The sequence below is a fragment of the Triturus cristatus genome, chromosome 4_1 (genome assembly GCF_964204655.1).
Source record: "Triturus cristatus chromosome 4_1, aTriCri1.1, whole genome shotgun sequence".
In the NCBI taxonomy this organism is placed as follows: domain Eukaryota; kingdom Metazoa; phylum Chordata; class Amphibia; order Caudata; family Salamandridae; genus Triturus; species Triturus cristatus.
The window spans coordinates 1,239,876,558-1,239,895,199 of NC_140585.1; the positions used below are offsets into that span (position 1 = coordinate 1,239,876,558).

The window sequence follows — 18,642 nt, forward strand, 5'->3', positions numbered from 1 at the left end:
TACTGTTACAATCTTCCATGTGGATGCTCACACCCCTATAGATTCTCTTGACAAATTTTTTCATAACATTGCAGATGAGAAATCTAAAATTGCTGAGGCAGTGGTGGACAGGCAAAATTCTGATATGGCGGGATTGGCGAAATGGGCCCACCAGAAGGCAGGACATTTTGGAGAGAAAGCCACTAGCAGGTGGGCTGCTGATCGAGGAATTTATATTCCCTTGGATTTGATCAAGAATGTTATTTTACATTGTCCCATTTGTCAGCATATCAGACAGCGCAAAGTGCCCCAAATTGTTAAAGGTCATTTACATCGCGGGAAACTGCCCGCTCAAATTTGGCAAATTGATTACATTGGTCCACTTCCCATAAGCAGGAATTGTCAATATGTTTGCACAATTGTTGATACATACAGTGGCTTGTTGGTAACCCTTCCCTGTTAGCAAGCTACCCAATTGAATACCATTAAAACGTTGGAATTGGTTATCATGTATTATGGTGTGCCATTCCAAATTCAATCTGATAATGCATCCCATTTTCGTGGAAGATTGGTACAGGAATTCTGTGTGGAAAACAATATTGACTGGGTGTTCCATGTCCCGTACTATCCACAGGCCTCAGGTCTTGTGGAGAGAATGAATGGTCTGCTGAAGGGGCAGCTGCGTAAACTAACTGATGACAAATATAAGAATTGGCGAGACTTTTTGTCTCAAGCACTATTAATTTTGAATAATCGCCCTTTTCTAAATGCTGAATCTCCACTTATGCGTTTGTTCCCTCCGAATGTTAATGCTCAGCCAAATGAAATCAGAGAGACTGTGATGTACTGGGAGATTACTCCCGGAGCTTTGGCTCCATGTAGAGCGACCCCAGGGTCGGCAGGTTTAGACTTGCATGCCATGGATGACACCGTTCTAAAAGGTAAAGATCGGGTCATCATCGCGACCGGTGTTGGTGTTCATATACCACCCGGGAATTTTGGATTAATCGCCCCTAGATCGGGGCTGGCCGTAAAAGGCATTCAGGTACTTGGAGGGGTCATTGACAGCGATTATCAGGGAGAGATCAAGGTGCTCCTGCTAAATAGCAGTGAGGCTGATTTGCTGATCCATCGAACTGACCGAGTGGCTCAATTACTGATAATGCCTGTCTTCAGTGGTGGGATGGTAAAAGGCACTGCCCCAACTTTGCTAACTGTACGAGGCCAGAAAGGTTTTGGCTCCACAGATAACCCTGGGGCCAGGGTTTGGGTGCAGTCGCCTAAGACTCCCCCTGAACAGGCAGAGGTCATCGCCACCGGTCATGATAATACCATTTTAGTTATGAGACCAGGGAAAGATAGCTGGGAAGCAGTCCCGGCTGACAAATGTTACTTACGAGAATGATTAATGCCTGCATTTGATTCTCTTTCAGATCATTCTTTGGACTGTTGCTGCAGGATGTGTCGTCGCAGGACTATTTTCGGGTTGGTTCGACGAGGGAGGAGGACTCCCGTCAACCCCGGATGAGCTACGCGCCCGAGTGTCGCGTTCCTTTGCTGCGTGGGATTCGTCATCGAACTTTTGGACACTACTGGCGAAAAGGGTGACCGATGCCCCTCACTTTTGTTTGACGCCGATGAGATCCGTACATGATATCCTAGCGACCTGTCTGGTTGCTGTCCCTGCTTCACTGGAAACCCTAACTAATATTTTCAACATTTCGAAGGCTCGCCCCAATGTTCTTCTGGGCGATTTTGCCACCCACACGTATTGCCCCTTATGTACGGAACTTCCGGACGGGATACCCCCCATCCAATCCCAAATAGTTACCTATAATATCACACAAGGTGATATATGCTTTTTTCTTACATGTAATCCTAGTGCAATCTCTGAATGTCTACAGCTGAAATTGAAAGGTGCTACTTCCTTCACCTTTCATGAGCGAACTTTGTGCTTTCAAAGGACACCGAAAACATGTGCTTCGGTTATGAACAATATGACTTGCAAGAGTTTGGTAGTTACCCCTAGTCATTATCGCACGATGTTGCTACCTGCCGGATGGCTTTTCTCATGTGGTAATACTTCTTGGCCATATGTCCCCGCGAATATTTCCGGTGGCCCCTGTGCTATTACAAGACTCAGTTTACTAATGTTCTCGTCACATCCAAATGCCAATTCTCGTGTGATTCGAGATACAGTGATGTTACAGGAGGATTGTGACTCATCTTTGCATTTGTATTCCAAGTCTGAATACCTTAGCTTGGCTATTTCAATTATTGGTGTTCCTGCTTTGGCGGTTTATAATGCTAAATCTATTGAGAAAATGGCCTGCTGGATGGTAAAATCTATTAATCATACTTCTACAGTCCTATCTGACATGCTGTTAGACGCCCAGGGTGAACGTAGAGCCATCTTGCAAAATAGAGCGGCCATTGATTATCTTTTGCTTAAACATGGACATGACTGCTCTGACTTTGAGGGTCTTTGTTGTTTTAACTTGTCTGATCATACACAATCTATTCGTGCCCACATTGACAGGTTACATGATTTGACGGAGGAAGTGAGAAAACACATTGACCAGGGCTGGTTTGACTGGCTCTTTAATTGGTTACCTGACCTGTATCTATTACGTCGAATATTAGGAGGTATTCTACTTACCATCGCTGTTTTGATCTCTATTTGTTGTTTTATTCAGTGTATCCCTTCACTACTTCAATTCTGCACACTTGGTACTAGACATAGGTCAGTTAGTTTTGTTTCATATTATTCCTCTACGGATGTTAGTTCGGTTTAATGAATGTATAATGGACTGAAGTCAAGGGTGAAATGTACTGCTCGATTTTCCCGGCCCTATTGTGTTGATGGGTGATTAGGGTGACTTCAGTCTATTACCATTCAAGCCTAAGGGTTAGAGTAGTGAATGAAGTCTATTTACTAGGCACTTCGACATGATCCTGTGTTCTTCCCCATAGATTAGGGCTTGCACACATATCCTAGGGGATAGATTCGTTAGTCTTAGGGATAACCTGCCCTGTAGTGAGGGTATTTCATGGAGCCGTGTTGAATTCAGGCCTGGTAGGCCTCAAACGGGGGAGACTCCATCTTTCTTTCTGCTCCAGCAGCTTGAGATGTTTCTAGGTTACAGGGGATGTTTTAGTTATGAGGTGTTATTCGCTTGGAGAGAACCGGTTCAGACCGGCCCTTATCGAAGGATTGTATTTTTCTTCGTGCCGAAGACGCTACATCAGGCCGGCCGGCTGGGAAAGTGTCCTTGGCACGGGGAGGTACAAGAATTTGGTGGGCGGCAGGTTACGGGCTGGAATTTTCCATGAGAAAATGCACCTCTATATTAGTGAAAGCCTGAGGCAGATACTGGCACTTGCTTTTAGTCCGTAGGCGGCACCTGGCCGTTAGCAGTAAAGCTACCATTTATTCCAGGGAAGACAGATGACAAACTTGAAGGTGGAGGAAAACCGAGAGACAGATATTCTTCTAACACAGCAGCCAAAGAGAAGAGAGTAGCCAATGAGGAAGAGGTCCCAGTGACTCGGAGAAAAGAGAAGGGAGTAGATCTGTGACTGCAGAGGTGTGACTTCCAGGCGAAGCCGAGGCGCAGACGGGAAGGAAACCTAGATGACCATTGAGTGCAGGCTACATACGACCAAGGTGACGTCAACCCCTTTTTATTAGAGTGTACAACTTAATCTTTCACTTTCCTTTGCAGGTGGTATATGATATGTATTCTGTGAGCGTGTATGTAGTGACTAAATAAAGTATTCAGTTTGTAGTGAGTCAACATGTGTTGTGTGTTCTTGTATAAGAGGGTAGCCTATTCTTCTAGTCAGATGTTACTTAACATGAACAGATGTTAATCCTGATCAGGTAAGTGGTAACTGAATGAGGGAGGAAGGAGCCCCTCGAACTGAAGAACAGGTTGTGCTCAACTAGTGGTCTTTGTGTGATCTGATACATAGTAACCCTGATTCCCCTGTCGTGTATTATGGTAATAATAGGATGAGCTCGTGCTAAGGCTGCCGTCTGGGTAGGAAGTCCTGGGTCTGTCTGAGACCGCGAGGCTGAGGCTGCCGTCTGGGTAGGAAGTCCTGGGTCTGTCTGAGACCGCGAGGCTGAGGCTGCCGTCTGGGTAGGAAGTCCTGGGTCTGTCTGAGACCGCGAGGCTGAGGCTGCCGTCTGGGTAGGAAGTCCTGGGTCTGTCTGAGACCGCGAGGCTGAGGCTGCCGTCTGGGTAGGAAGTCCTGGGTCTGTCTGAGACCGCGAGGCTGAGGCTGCCGTCTGGGTAGGAAGTCCTGGGTCTGTCTGAGACCGCGAGGCTGAGGCTGCCGTCTGGGTAGGAAGTCCTGGGTCTGTCTGAGACCGCGAGGCTGAGGCTGCCGTCTGGGTAGGAAGTCCTGGGTCTGTCTGAGACCGCGAGGCTGAGGCTGCCGTCTGGGTAGGAAGTCCTGGGTCTGTCTGAGACCGCGAGGCTGAGGCTGCCGTCTGGGTAGGAAGTCCTGGGTCTGTCTGAGACCGCGAGGCTGAGGCTGCCGTCTGGGTAGGAAGTCCTGGGTCTGTTTGAGACCGCGAGGCTGGGGCTGCCGTCTGGGCAGGAAGTCCTGGGTCTGTCTGAGACCGCGAGGCTGCTATATATATATATATATATATATATATATATATATATATCCATATAATAGGAATTCCCTGTCCTTAGGTGGTACATGCATATATATATATGTGTTCTTGTAAATAGGCCCTAGGGAGGGGGTAACGTTCTGATTTGGGTTAGAGAGGCTCTGTTGAGCGGGTTCTATCTGATCCGACAACCCAAGCAGAACACTTAGGAAAACAGTGGTCGGAGCTTTGGTTTTGTCCAGAGTCGACTATTGTAATGCCCTGTATTTAGGGGTTGTCAAAGGACAGATTACAAAACTTCAGTCGCTTCAGAATGCTGCGGCTCGGGTACTGCTTGACCTACCAAAACACCACCCCACGTCAGCGGTGATTAAGCAGTTACACTGGCTACCAATCCGTCAGAGAGTGAACTTCAAGTCCTTATGCCTATTGCATAAGGCTATATACGGAGGAGGGGCTGTGGATATTCAATTCCTATTTTCTATATACCAGCCCCAATGCTGTCTCAGGTCCGCCAATACAGGATTGGTATGTGTTCCTAAAATAAAAAGAGCTAGATGGGGAGGAAAGGGTTTCTCTTATCAAGCATCCATCCTATGGAACTCCCTCCCCGTGGCAATCAGGTTACAAGCTAACAGGGCCTTATTCAGGAAGCAGATAAAGACCTGGCTTTTTTAAGTTCTTAATATCATCTAGCTGCTTGGACCACACTCACCCAGCGCCAAGACGCCTCGGCATAGGTGCGCTTTCTAAGTTCTTCAGTCTGTCAGTCAGTGGCTGCCAAGATTGAACTAACCAAGAGACAACTGTCTTAGTCTATGGATCCACATTGACCATCACTGGGGTCACAGTCTGCCCCCTCATGTAGCTCCGACCAGTTCGCCTGTAGGAACCATATTACCCAGGATCATTAGGGACCTGAAGGCTTACAAAGGGTCCCAGCTATTGACTGTCCCCAAAACAAGGTAAGATCTGTCAAGTCCAGCCGGGCTGCAAAAGAGAGATCACCTTATGTTGGCCCCAAAAGCCTGCTAAAGGCACAAGTGAAGTTGTGGCTGATTCTTGTTGTATCCCTGGCGATACAACTCATGACTGTGCTAACAGTGATTCTGGGGTTGTGGCCCAACCATTATGAGCATCATGTTTAATAAGGGACATCTTAGAGAAGGTCAAAACCATTCTCCGTGAAGAACTTAGCCCATTGATTGCTCGACTGGATAAGTTGGGCCAATTATGTGGGGAGGCCGATAATAAGGCTCACAGGGGCTCTAAGGGTAGAGTGGGTTCAATATGCCAAATTGAGTTGGTTTCCTTGGATAAGCCCACAGGGGCCTTCACCGAAAGTGGACTGGCAGGGGTAAGTGGTCCATATTTGAGGGCACACCTGCCATTAGGCATTGGCAAGGGCAGTGAAGTAAGGGATGCTGTGGGTGATTGGAGGGAGGGTCCAAGGTCTGTAATGAAGAAACTCCCAATCATTAACTTGCCCCCTACCTCATGGCCCTATGTTGTACTTTTTACAGGGGTCCCTGAGTTGCAAATTAATCTGAGGCAAACCCAAAAGAAGATAACCAACAACTGTTTGCATTGGCTCTCAAGATATAGGTGCTAGCCCCATGATAGGGCAGATGATATCCTTATGACACACATGGTGAGTTGGATTGAGAAGGGTCCTAAAGACAGTCATGGGGATTGTGTTGTCACCAACTTTTGGAGTCCAAAGCAGGTCCAAGACCTTTTGCTAGCTGATTTATCTAGGCAATACCAGGGTTCAGCCATTATGCTTCTACCTCTTGACTACTTCTATAGACCACCACAAGGAGAACAACGGCCACATCCCCAGAGTTTCCAGAACCCTATTTTAAAGCTGGACATCCATTTCCCAACAGATGCAGGGCTCCCTCTCCTATGCAATACCAGTCGCCAACAGATTTGATGTACTTGAGACGGTGGATTGACATACTGGGAGTGGTGTGATCAGGATTCCAATGGCCCAAGACGGAATTCACCAGGGTGGAGGGGCATGGGACCATGGAATCATCTGCACCCCTTTCTCCCCAAAACAGAATTTGCCCAGTTTATTTAGGCCTACCATGAGGAGGAATTTCAAGAAAGAGGACACAACAGAGGGAGCAGGGTCAGAACCTATGGTGGGTAGTTGAGGGAATACTAGCAGTTGCCAGGCCTACCTAGATCTCTATTGTTCACACCGTAAGTCCTCTCCCCTAGGTAAATCTTTGGAGATTAGGGAAGGAGTGACACGTGGGGTGGAAGAAAAAGGGTGCAATGCAATGTGCATTGAAATGGGGGAGCTGACTCATGGGGTAGAAGATCATGGGTGTATACCAATTTGTACCGAAATGGGGGGACTGACCCAGGTGCAAATGCAATGGTGAGGATTCTTACAAGACTTCACAAGGATCTCTGGAAAATCTAAAACTACTTAAGGTGGCATCCTGGAATATTGCTAGTTTAAGAAGTAAAATGGACTCCAGTGATTGGGGGGTCTTTATTGATCAAAATGATGTTGTGTTATTTTAGCAAACGTGGTCCAAGGAGGAAGTCCGGCACCCTGGCTTTTAGGCTTTTATGAAGTTAGCCATTGTTGATTGGAGGAGTAGACTGTCGGATGATATCTTGTGTGTTACACTAACCTTTACCTCTAAAGTAACTGTAGTTTTGATTAATGTCTACTGAAGACCTATAAGCACTAGCCACAAATCCCCTGTAGTGGAGCATCTGAAAGAAACAGATAGTTATAGATTCCTTACCTTAGAATTACCCCCAGACGTCAGACTGGATCTGGAAAGTTTTTCGTCTTCAGTATCCGGGTACGTCTCGGAAGGTGGCGTTCGTCGTAGGCATCGAGGTCACCGGGATGATGTCACAGTAGCTACATACATGCTGCCCTCGCATGCAGACGTCAGTTCTTTCTTATTCCACGCCAGCAAACGTAGATCCGGAGAGAGCGGTACCTCCAGTTACTTTATTTCGACTTTTTCGACTTTTGGCGACTTCGTTTTTTGAGTCCATCGACTCCTGGTGCACGGGGGATGCTCGGCTTCAAGGCTTGCGGTTCCTGTAACCAACTGATATTAGTGACGGATCCGCACTGCGTGTGCCTCTACTGCCTGGAGCGCGACCACGACCCCAATTCGTGCTCCGACTGCCGAACCATGGCCCGAAGTCTTTGCGGGAGCGGTTCCGAAAGCTACTCGAGTCCCGGCAGTCGGCTCCGCGTCGCTCAAGGTCTCGGTCGCATAGGAGGTCGAGGGACCGGTCACGGAGCCAACAGCATTTTTTCTCAAAGTCTTCGCACTCGGAGTCAGGTAAGTCGAAGCACAAGAAGAAGTTGAAGAAGCATTGTCGCTCTTCAACTGCTCCCTGTCCTTCGGCCGACGCGACGAGGAATGCGGGTGGGGACCCTCCCACGGCTCGGCATGCAGAGCCCGTAGGGTCGACTCCGGGTTTCCCCCCTTCCCTGGACCCGGGAGCGGCCCCTGCCCAGCTTCGTCAGTTTTACAAAGAGATGCATGCCATCTTTGGGTGGCCCGACTCCGCCGGCGTGCCTTCGGGCCCGCAGACTCGGTTAAAGGCCCTGGGCCTTCGACGCCAGCGGCTTTGGCCTCGACGCCGCACGGTCCCCTTGGATCCAGGCCTGGATCTCGATTGGCACCAATCGACCTTGTTACGCTTCCCCGGCGCGGATTCCACTGGCACCACATCTGCAACCACCGTCGGCTGTGTCTCCAGCCGACGTCTACCCCTGCCTCCACCTCGAGGTAGACACAGAGTCGGACCGGCGTCGGTCGCGTTGTTGCTATTCCCACTACTTTCTGGTGCCCAAGAAGGACAAAGGCCTGCGTCCTATCTTGGAGCTCAAAAACGTCAACCCCTTCCCCTGGAAGGAGAAGTTCAAAATGTCGACCATGGAGACTGGATGGTAGCGTTGGACTTGCAGAACGCTTACTTTCACATCCCCGTCCTGCCGGCCCACCGGCTTTACATGCGGTTCACAGTAGGCCACGAGCACTTATAGTTTACCATGCTCCCCTTTGACCTTACCAGCGCCCCTCGGGTGTTCAGGAAAGTGATGGCGGTGGTCGCAGCTCATCTGCGCAGATCAGGGGTTCAGTCAACCCTTATCTCGACGACTGGCTGTTGAAGGCCAGCTCGCCCCAACCTGTTGTCTCCCACCTCCAGACTACGGCCGACCTCCTGCATTCACTGGGGTTCTCCATCAACGTGCCAAAGTCACACCTGACGCCCTCTCAGAAGCTCCTCTTCATCAGAGTGGTTCTGGACACGACGCAGTTTTGGGTTTATCCTCCCGAACAGCGAGTCTGTGATATTTGGGCTATGATTCCGATCTTTCAGCCTCTGTCCCAGGTTTCGGTCAGGATGACCCTCAGGCTGCTGGGTCTGATTGCCTCTTGCATCCTGCTGGTGGACGAAGCCAGTTGGCATATGCGGGTTCTGCAGTGAGACCTGAAATTCCAGTGGGCACAACATCAGGGGAATCTGTCTGATTGCATCCAGATCTCGGAGGATACAGCACACCAATTGCAGTGGTGGCTCACAAACCAGGATTGGGTCGGCGGCAGATCCCTCTCCCTTCCCCAACCAGAGTTCACGATGGTGACTGATGCATCACTTCTGGGATTAGGCGGTCACATGGGGGAGGCGGAGATCAGAGGCCTCTGGTTTCCGGCAGAGTCCGGGCTCCACATCAACCTTCTGGAGCTTCTTGCGATTTGTCTTGCACTCAAAGCATTCCTTCCCTCTGTCCGGGAAAGAGTGGTGCAGGTTTTCACTGACAACACCACTGCCATGTGGTACTGCAACAAACAAGGCGGGGTAGGGTCATGGGCCCTATTTCAAGAGGCCCTCTGCCTCTGGACATGGTTGGAACATCAGGGCATATCCCTGGTTGGTCCAACACCTGGCAGGTTCCCTGAACACCAGGGCAGACGAACTCAGCCGCAGGTGCATGATGGATCACAAATGGCCTCTTCACTCGGAGGTGTGCAAGGTCTCTTTCAGCAGTGGTGAGAGCCTTGGTTAGATCTATTCGCCACTGAAGAGAATGCGCAATGTCAGCAGTTCTGCGCGTTGGCATTTTTAAGGCGGCACTCGCTAGGTGACGCTTTTTGTCACAAGTGGAGTTGCGGTCTTCTATACGCCTTTCTGCCTAAACCACTTCTGCCCAGAGTGCTGAAGAAGATCAATCGCGACCGGGCCCAAGTTATTCTTGTGGCTCCGGATTGGGCTCCAAGAGTCTGGTATCCCGAGGTGCTCAACATGGCCATCGATCCTCTGATCAAACAGCCTCTTCGGGAGGATCTTCTGTCGCAGCAGCAGGGGACGGTCCTCCACCCGAATCTGTCCAACCTCCACCTCCTTGCATAGAGATTGAGCGGCGGCAGTTGACGTTGTTTGACCTGCCTCCCGAAGACTGTAATGTTATCTTGGCAGCCAGGCGTCCCACCACTAATACGGTATATGCCTGCAGATGGAACAAATTTGTAGCATGGTGCACAGCAAAGGCAGTGGATCCTCTTTCCGCCCCTCTTTTTGTGGTTCTCTTCTTCTTCCTTTCTTTGGCCCAGCAGGGCTATGCTCTGGGCACTCTGAAGGACTACCTCTCGGCCATTTCAGCTTTCCTTAGGCTTCCTGATCAGCCTTCTCTTTTCAAGTCCCCTGTTCTAAATAGATTCCTTAAGGGCATTACTTATCTTTTTCCTCCTGTTCCCTTCGTAATGCCTCAGTGGGACTTGAACTTGGTTCTTACCTACCTCATGTGCGTTTCCTTTGAGCCGCTACATAACTATCCTCTTGGACTTCTTACTTTGAAAACTGCCTTTCTGGTAGCCATCACCTCTGCACGCAGGGTGAGTGAACTACAAGCTCTTTCTTCCAAGCCTCCCTTTCTGGCTGTCTATCCGGACAAGGTTGTCCTTAGAACTAGACCTTCCTTTCTTCCCAAGGTGGTTAATTCTTTCCACATTGGCCAAACCATCACTTTGCCCACCTTCTTTCCGCCTCCGCATCCTCAAAAAGAGGAAGAGAGGCTCCACCGGCTGGATCCAAAACATGCGCTTTCCTTCTACTTGGATCTCACCAGTCAATTCCGGGTGGCCGACCAGCTCTTTGTTGGTTATGTGGGCGCTAAGAAAGGTCGGGCCGTGCACAAACAGACCATATCCAGGTGGGTCGTTCTGTGCATCAAAGCCTGCAACTGTTTGGCAAAGAAGGAGCCTCCAGTGGGGCTGGGCGCCCATTCCAACAGGGCGACGGCAGCTACTACTGCTTTGGGACGAGGAGCCCCCCTAAATGACATCTATCAAGCAGCTACGTGGGCATCGCTGAACACGTTCACCAAACACTACTTCCTAGACAGCCAAGTTCAGGGAGACGGCTTCTTTGGCCGTTCTGTTCTCCAGGACTTTCTGGTGTTGAACTTGGTTTGCAGACTCACCTCCAGGGTTGGTATTGCTGGGGTATCTATTCTAAGGTAAGGAATCTATAACTAACGGTTTCTTTCAGATGAACCAGTTACTTACACTTGGTAATGATATATCTGTAAGAAACATAGGTTAGTTATAGATTCCTTACCGCCCCACCCATCCTTCTCGTTCTGCGAACTGACTTCTAGGGTTTAGGACTTTCTTTCAGGCCCCTAGTTTTGTGCACCAGTGGTCAGTGTCTTGCATGGCTCTACACTTCTGGCGTGGAAAGTCATGTACAGAACTGACAAACTGGATTTCCAGTGATAATCTCACATTAGGCAGTTAGCGCTTGGAATTTTATCGCTTTTGAGATAAGCGTTGCTAATAGCACGCTATCTCAGCGATAAAATTCCACGTTACCCAGCGATAATTATCCTAGCACTAAGTGCGCTTAGCGATAATTATCACCGGTCCTTGATGATATGCCCCTAAAGGACCTATTCTTTATTGAAGTACAGAATAAAGGTCATAGGCGGAATATTCCCTCATGGTACAATACGCAATGTAGAGAAGCAAAATCAGCCATAATAGAAGCATTGAAGTCTAAGGATAGAGTCCTGATCCAATTTGAAAGGGCTACACACAGGAATGCCATTAGTCTGGCGAAAAAAGATTGGGACCAGGTCAAATGGAATTCACTTCTCCAGGATTTAACACATAAAGATACAACAGCTTTTTAGAATTTAGTCACATTCTGTAACTCTGAGGGCAGTACTGAATCTGAGCCTAACATTGCAGCCCAAGAGTGGAATGAGTCTTTGTATGATGTGCTTGAAGGTACAAGAAGAACAGGTGAGCACTGCGGTAGAACAATCCAGTAGTGAATTGCTCTTGTATGACCAGAAGGAATACCCTGTGATAACTCTTCCAGAAGTGCATAGTGCCATCTGTAATATAGCCCCCCTCAATGCACCTTGCATTGATAACATCTCTATGGATCTCTATCTCTCTGAACCAGAGGTTTAGACTTCTTATCTGCAAGAGATCTTCAATGCCATAATGGAGGGTATGCCCATCCCATGATCATGTGCTGGGGCAGAAATGATACCTGTGTATAAATAAGTTCCCCTTTTGCTACCAGAGAGCTACAGACCTATCAGTTTGATAGACGTGATGCAAAACGTTTATTTACAGGTAGTACTGGAATGACTTCAAAAGTGGATGGAGGATCACAATGTCCTCAGCCCATTCCAAGTAGGAAACGGGCATCCAATGTTGATTAAGTTTTTAGGCTCCAACTACTGTACTGGAAAACTGTTATGTTGGAGGGTGGCAGCCTTTATTTAGTATTTGTGGATCTAAAGTCACCTTTTGACTTAGTACCGATAGACAAGCTTTGGTCGGTAATGATGGTTCCTCTCTATTTTTGTCATATCATCTGGAGACTACATGAGTAGAACTTTGCGCAGGTTCGCTGTGGAAAACTGGGGAAGGTCTCTTAACCATTTCCGGTTGATAGGAGAGTTCGCCAGGGCTGTGTGCTGGCCCCGATTTTATTTTGCTTGTATATCAATGGGTTGGTGGATTCACTAAATGGGGTCATTGATAATGATGCACCTAAGATAGTCTCCACCAAAGTGCTGGTGCTGTTGTTTGCTGACAACACTCTTCTTCTCCCTAAATCTCACATGGGCATGAAAAGGTCTTTATATTGCTTCAATGCTTTCTGCAAATCAAGAGGTTAGAAATCAACGCTACAAAGACTATGTTTCTGGTCTTCAATCCACCAGATTCTTTACGCTCCATTCACTCCCTGAACAGAATCCCCCTTGAGAGGGTATCTATTTTTTACTATCTAGGGCTAACCCTCAACAAGCACATAAATTGGTCATTCCACATTGCTAAACGAAGCTTGAAACTAGCTCAAATCACAAGTGGTCTTGCCAGGGTGCACAGGGGTCTTTCTATAAGCCTATCAGTCCCTCTGTTGAGATTTATAAAACCCAAGCCTTGAGAGCCTATGGTGCTGAACTTTGGGGGCATAAACCTGTCAAAGACATTGTGTTGATTGAGAACAACTTCATCAGGCAGCTAGTGAGTCCCCCTCTAGTACTCCAGTAGTCCCGCTTTATTTAGACACAGGAGTTTGACCAATCTCCGAGGGAATTGGCCTTAGACCTTTCCTCTTTTGTAAAAGAGTTTGGGTTACCACAGAGCTGATATCTTGTAGACTTGCATTGGAGGAGATACTAGGGCTACCTGGGGCAAAAAGGCTATCATAGCTTACTTATATTAGGGATACCCTAACTATTATCAGTAAAAAGGGTCTATGGTGCAACCCGGCAGTAGCATGTTTTTCAACATCCAGTAAGGACCATGTGAAGTGCTTTAAGGAAGATAATTTATCTTCCTTGTTGAGGAGTGCGACCCTGGGTACTTTGACAGGTAGATTCATTGGGATCAAGGATACCAATAGTCCAAAGGTGTTTTCAGATGAAATACAGCCAGTTTTAGCTAGAAAACTTTATATTCAATTTAGGCATGGATCTCTTCCACCGTGTTCCTTCACCAATAATTGGAGAGGGGGTTTGAATCAGAACTGCCCATCTTGTGGAGCAGAAAAGTAAATTGCGGTCCATGTCCTATTTATCTGTCCAGTTTATAAAAAATCCAGATTTAAAGGGCTTTTTCAGATGTGTAGAAACCTAGGGACTTTGGGTTGCCAAACTGCTCTTAGATTCTTGAAGTATGATACACATCAACCAATTGTTTTTGCTGTCTTGAGGTATCTCTGCTATTTGGTGTGTACGCAAAAGGTTTTGATAATTATGTATATCCTCTCCCGCCCCCCTGCGAGGGACCCTTTATTCGTTTTTGCTCCTCAGATAATATGTGCCTGTAAGGGACTTATTTCTTATGAAGGCTTTTGTGAGTCTCCTTTTGGAATTTGGGTAACTTGAATATAAAATATTACATTCATTTGGGGTAAATGCCAAATCCAGACATAGACTAGATGCTAAGGTACTTTGATTATGGCTTTTACGCCAAACCTAACCAGTGCAGCTTCAGTCATTTTTTAGGATAGTCTGTTTAACAAGACAGACTCTGCAGAGAGTGACTTCAAGCCTCTTATTTACTGAGCATTTTATTTTATAGGGAAAAATATGGCTGTATAGTGGTGATATTTGTATTATTTCGTCCCAGGGTCTATTTTGTCTATGTCTCAGGGCAATTTTTTCTACAAAGAATTTTGTATTGTAGCGTAGGGAGGTGTTTCTTCAGTTTTTTAAAAATAATTTTAGAGTTGTTACTGTATTTCATATGCTGAGCTGTTTTAGTAGTGACTTTTATTGAGTATTTTAAGTATTTATTTATGCTGGTTGTATTTTTGTACTTTTATGGTCTTTCAAACCGAAATAAAGATAATAAATAAAATGAAAGGCAGCTCAGTCCATAAAAGAACTGTTATTACTTTAAAAAAATCTATTTTGGAACACTTCAGGGAAAGCAGACTTGCCTAAGTAATATTAATCAAGCAGGTCTTCTGCGACCCCCAGTGACTGACATTTTGCTGTTCAACTTATAATTAGAAATGTCGTTGTCTCAAAAAATTGAAGACTGGTCACAAAAAGTCTGTTCACAGTTCAAAACCGCTTCTTTCATTCTTTTAATACAACTGTCCCCATGTACGGTATCAATATATAAAACAGCCATCTACATACAGCTATTCGGTGGGCACTAAGTCAGGCCAGGCCCGCCCAGCAAATCTCGCCTGACCTCGAGCTAAATGCACACCAACAATGGCCGCCTTTATCCAATAAATCATGCCGAGTCACACGGCCGACAGCAGACGAGCTCTGAGACGTCATCTGCTTAGCACCAGCCAGAAACGGCCAGCCTTCTGAGACAGCCTTTGTCCCAGGCAGGCATCTCCTGTCCTCAAAACACACGTCGTTGCCCTCAGAGGCACTCACTGTCCCGTTCTAGTTATTATCTTACAGAAATCTGCACTACCATCCCAGTACTCCCTAACCTCACACACAGACGCCCTTCCTTCAGAGTGCCCATGGCAGCTCTCCACACTCCTCGGAAAACCCCTCTGCCAGCAGCCAGTACCCGCCAGCCATTCGAGACATTCTGCCTCGAGACAGCTCCCCACTAGCCACCAACCAGCACCCCTTGGTTCCCTGTGTGAAATCACCTGACAACCCCCTCTCCCCCCACCCGCACAACAATCCTCTGCCAACGCCTTCGTGAAACAAGACAAGAGGCATTTTATTTTTATTCCAGATCTTTATTACTCTCCCAGACATCATGTGCCCAGGCACCGTCTCTCTAGTCTAGCCTCGAATACACCCATCTTATGATAAATACGCCCGTCCCCTGCCTGCATTTCTATGCCCTCGGAGACATCCCCTGCCCGCAGAGTTCGAACATTTTCCCTCTGTTCCCTCCCGGCCTGCCTTCTTTCTATTTCTGCTTGCAACAGCACCTGGACTCCGCACAAGTGTGCTTTAAGCGCCTTGGAAGCAGCGACCTTACATGAACAGCCCTACGTGATATCCGCAGTCCCCTGTCAGCACATGATTGAGACTTTCAATTAGCCAACTCTTACCTGCCCGCAAATACATCCTGTCTCAGAGTGTCTCTCCATCAACACCATATAACCCCGAGACATCTCCACCCCTGCCAGCTTCGCGTCTGCTCACCTTTTTTAAACAATTGTGTTTATTTTTTCTTCGTAGGTAAGCAACAGCAATACAGTAAGTAGATTGCGAAGTTACAAACAGAAGCATCGCTATACCAACACTTCCGGCTATTCCGGTGCATTCTACCGTGTATGTGTGATCTGCAATATTCTTCCCCGTGCTACTCTATATAGTACCAACATTGAGTAACGATTGCCGACCATGCTTTTCACAGTGGCAGTTTCAGAGTACCCACCCTTCTTTATATGCTCTGTCTATCACAGTGGAGCAGTGTAAGGTGAATGGTGAGGTAAGGTGAATGGTGCTAGTCTGATTTGACACGCCAGCTGTTTGGATGTAGGGGGAGGCCTGTCTCATAACATGTGTTTGGAAAGAAATCGTACGACCTTGTTTTATAATATTGTTGTGAGCTGTTCAGTTACAGACTTTCAGATACGTTTAATTGTGGGTGGATTAGGAACACTCCATTCATGAGGAAATGTTTTGCTGACAGCAATAAATGCAATATATGTTTACTTAAAAGGTGGGAAAGAGGCCTTCTCAGTCAACATCGCCCATCAGTACTGTCTGCGGTTCCACTGGTAAATGCACTCAGTGCCGTACTCGGAACCCGAAGCAGCCCTGGCAAATGTTATCAGACCAGCCCCCCTACAGCACACAGACAGTGCACACATGCATACAGAGAGAAGGAAACATACATGTGTAAATCAGTGTATAGAAAATGTTACATAAGGCAAAGGGGACTACAAGGTATAGGATTCACATGCCGTCCATACTGGTAGGCACTTTTTAAGAGTGCTTGGTCTGGAAAAGCACAAACTCGGGATTCAGAACATAACACCGTGGTTAGGGTTGACTTTAGTAATACGAATTTATTTATACCCAAGCCAACTTTTTTTAGCAACATCAGGATAATGAAAGACTGGGAAAAACATAAATTTCTAAACTGTACCATGCAGCTTGCATGCAGCTCTTTGAAAGCAGTTCATAGATCACTGTGCTAGATTAGGATTGTAATTTATGAACTATACAGTAACAACATATTCTCTCTGACAAAAGCAGTAACCCACTGAGGTATGCACATAACATATTGCTCTTTGATATGCATGGTGCACTTCTTTGCAGCAGGCATATTGACCCTCTGCGCTACCTTAGATGAAACTGCCACTAATCAAAACTCCCATATTTCTCCAGTAGGTACGTTAATAGCCAGAGTTAACTTGACACTTTTATTGTTGCCTGAAAACTACTGAATATACAAGGAACTTTACAGTGCTTTTAAAACTGCTGCACTGCTACAAAATTGACATCCCGCTTCGTATCCTCACCTCAGGACGCTGTTTGTTGCCTGTAGCTTGCCGCCCCAGGAGGGGCCCATATTGCCGCCATTGAGGGCAGAGGGGAAAGGAAAGGAAGCCTAACGGGACTCAGTCCCCCACCAGCCCCTGCGGCGCAACACCTGTGCTTCCCCACCCATCTACTGCAGAGAAGGCTTATAACAGCTCGCGGAACCCGCTGCCGCGGGTCCCGCTTCGTATCCTCACCTCAGGACGCTGTTTGTTGCCTGTAGCTTGCCGCCCCAGGAGGGGCCCATATTGCCGCCATCGAGGAGAGAGGGGAAAGGAAAGGAAGCCTAACGGGACTCAGTCCCCCACCAGCCCCTGCGGCGCAACACCTGTGCTTCCCCGCCCACTCATCTTATTAAAGTCTCACCGATAACCGCTACGCGGTACGCGTGCGGGACGCGAAGGACGAAGCCCGGACAAAGGGCGGACAGTCTGTGACAGTCCGGGACAGGAGGGGGAAGGAGAGGGCCGCATACTGGTCTATTGCATGTTAATAATTCGCTTATTTTGCTTTTGGACCCGACCAGACAGTATTGTTATCAGGATCGGTTAATAAGGTGTTTGGCAGTACTATGTGACTAATTAATTGGGATAGGCAGCTACACTCAGAGAAAGTCAATAGTGTCTCGCTTTCTGCGGTATCAGTTTGCTGTGAGGATTTGGTACCGGCCAGGCCCAGCCATAATGTCTAAAGCTAAACCTGCAGTTGTGTCCACTACTCTGGATAATTAACTGGTCAAGATGGTTGACAAAATCAACCATGAACGTAGGAAATCTTTAGGATGGTCAGGGTCACAATGCACGAGTCCCCCCCCGCTTAACCGATTGGTCCCCCAGTCTAGTATCAATCAAGATGTTAGTACATCTCCAGATCCTATGGATTGTTCGATTCTGGGTGTTCCAACGGACATCACAAGCGTGGTTAGTGATACCCCCGGCCCTCTAATGACCCGGAATCTGGCCAAGCTGTTTCACCTACTCCTTACTTGACGGCCCCTAGGCCACAAAGATTATTACGCTCATGTAGGAATTATAGCAAAATTATCCAGCCTAAACGAGGGGGGAACCGCCCCACTAAGAGAGCTGACCCCTTACTATCCAATATTCAACGAGATCAATTAGCATCATTGGATGGTACTAAGATCACTCTAGATAATGAGCAACTTGATTTCCTGATTAACGCCATAGATGTCAAGTTTGATTTATTGGTTAAACCCCTTTTGACTAAACTCGCTACAATCACAGATGAAGTAGCCAGACTGGGAGGTTTATTGGACTCATTTATTAAGGCTGGTACAGGAGCCAAAACTAATGTTAATGAACAAGGACCTGTAGAGGTAATCCCAATTACTTCTAACTCAATCCCATTAACGGCCGGTAGTAGAAACTCTAATTTTTGTCCTGGGAATGTCGGTGAAGTACCATCTGCTGTCCCCAATACTCCCCCCCAGCGGCCGGGTCTCATTAAACCACCCTTTGATTTAGCACCAGGGAAGCAGATGGGCCCCAATGTAAATACTAACAGTCTT

The 18,642-nt window shown here is 47.4% G+C and overlaps 1 long non-coding RNA gene across 1 annotated transcript in view; it reads right to left on the reverse strand.

Annotated features, from left to right (window-relative positions):
• LOC146856495 (uncharacterized) overlaps window positions 1–15,741 on the reverse strand; it is a 39,936-nt gene extending 24,195 nt beyond the window's left edge. The window contains exon 1 of the long non-coding RNA XR_014980955.1: window positions 15,674–15,741. This is a non-coding gene — a long non-coding RNA (uncharacterized LOC146856495). The remainder of the gene's footprint in view (window positions 1–15,673) is intronic.
• Between the last annotated feature and the right edge of the window lie 2,901 nt (window positions 15,742–18,642).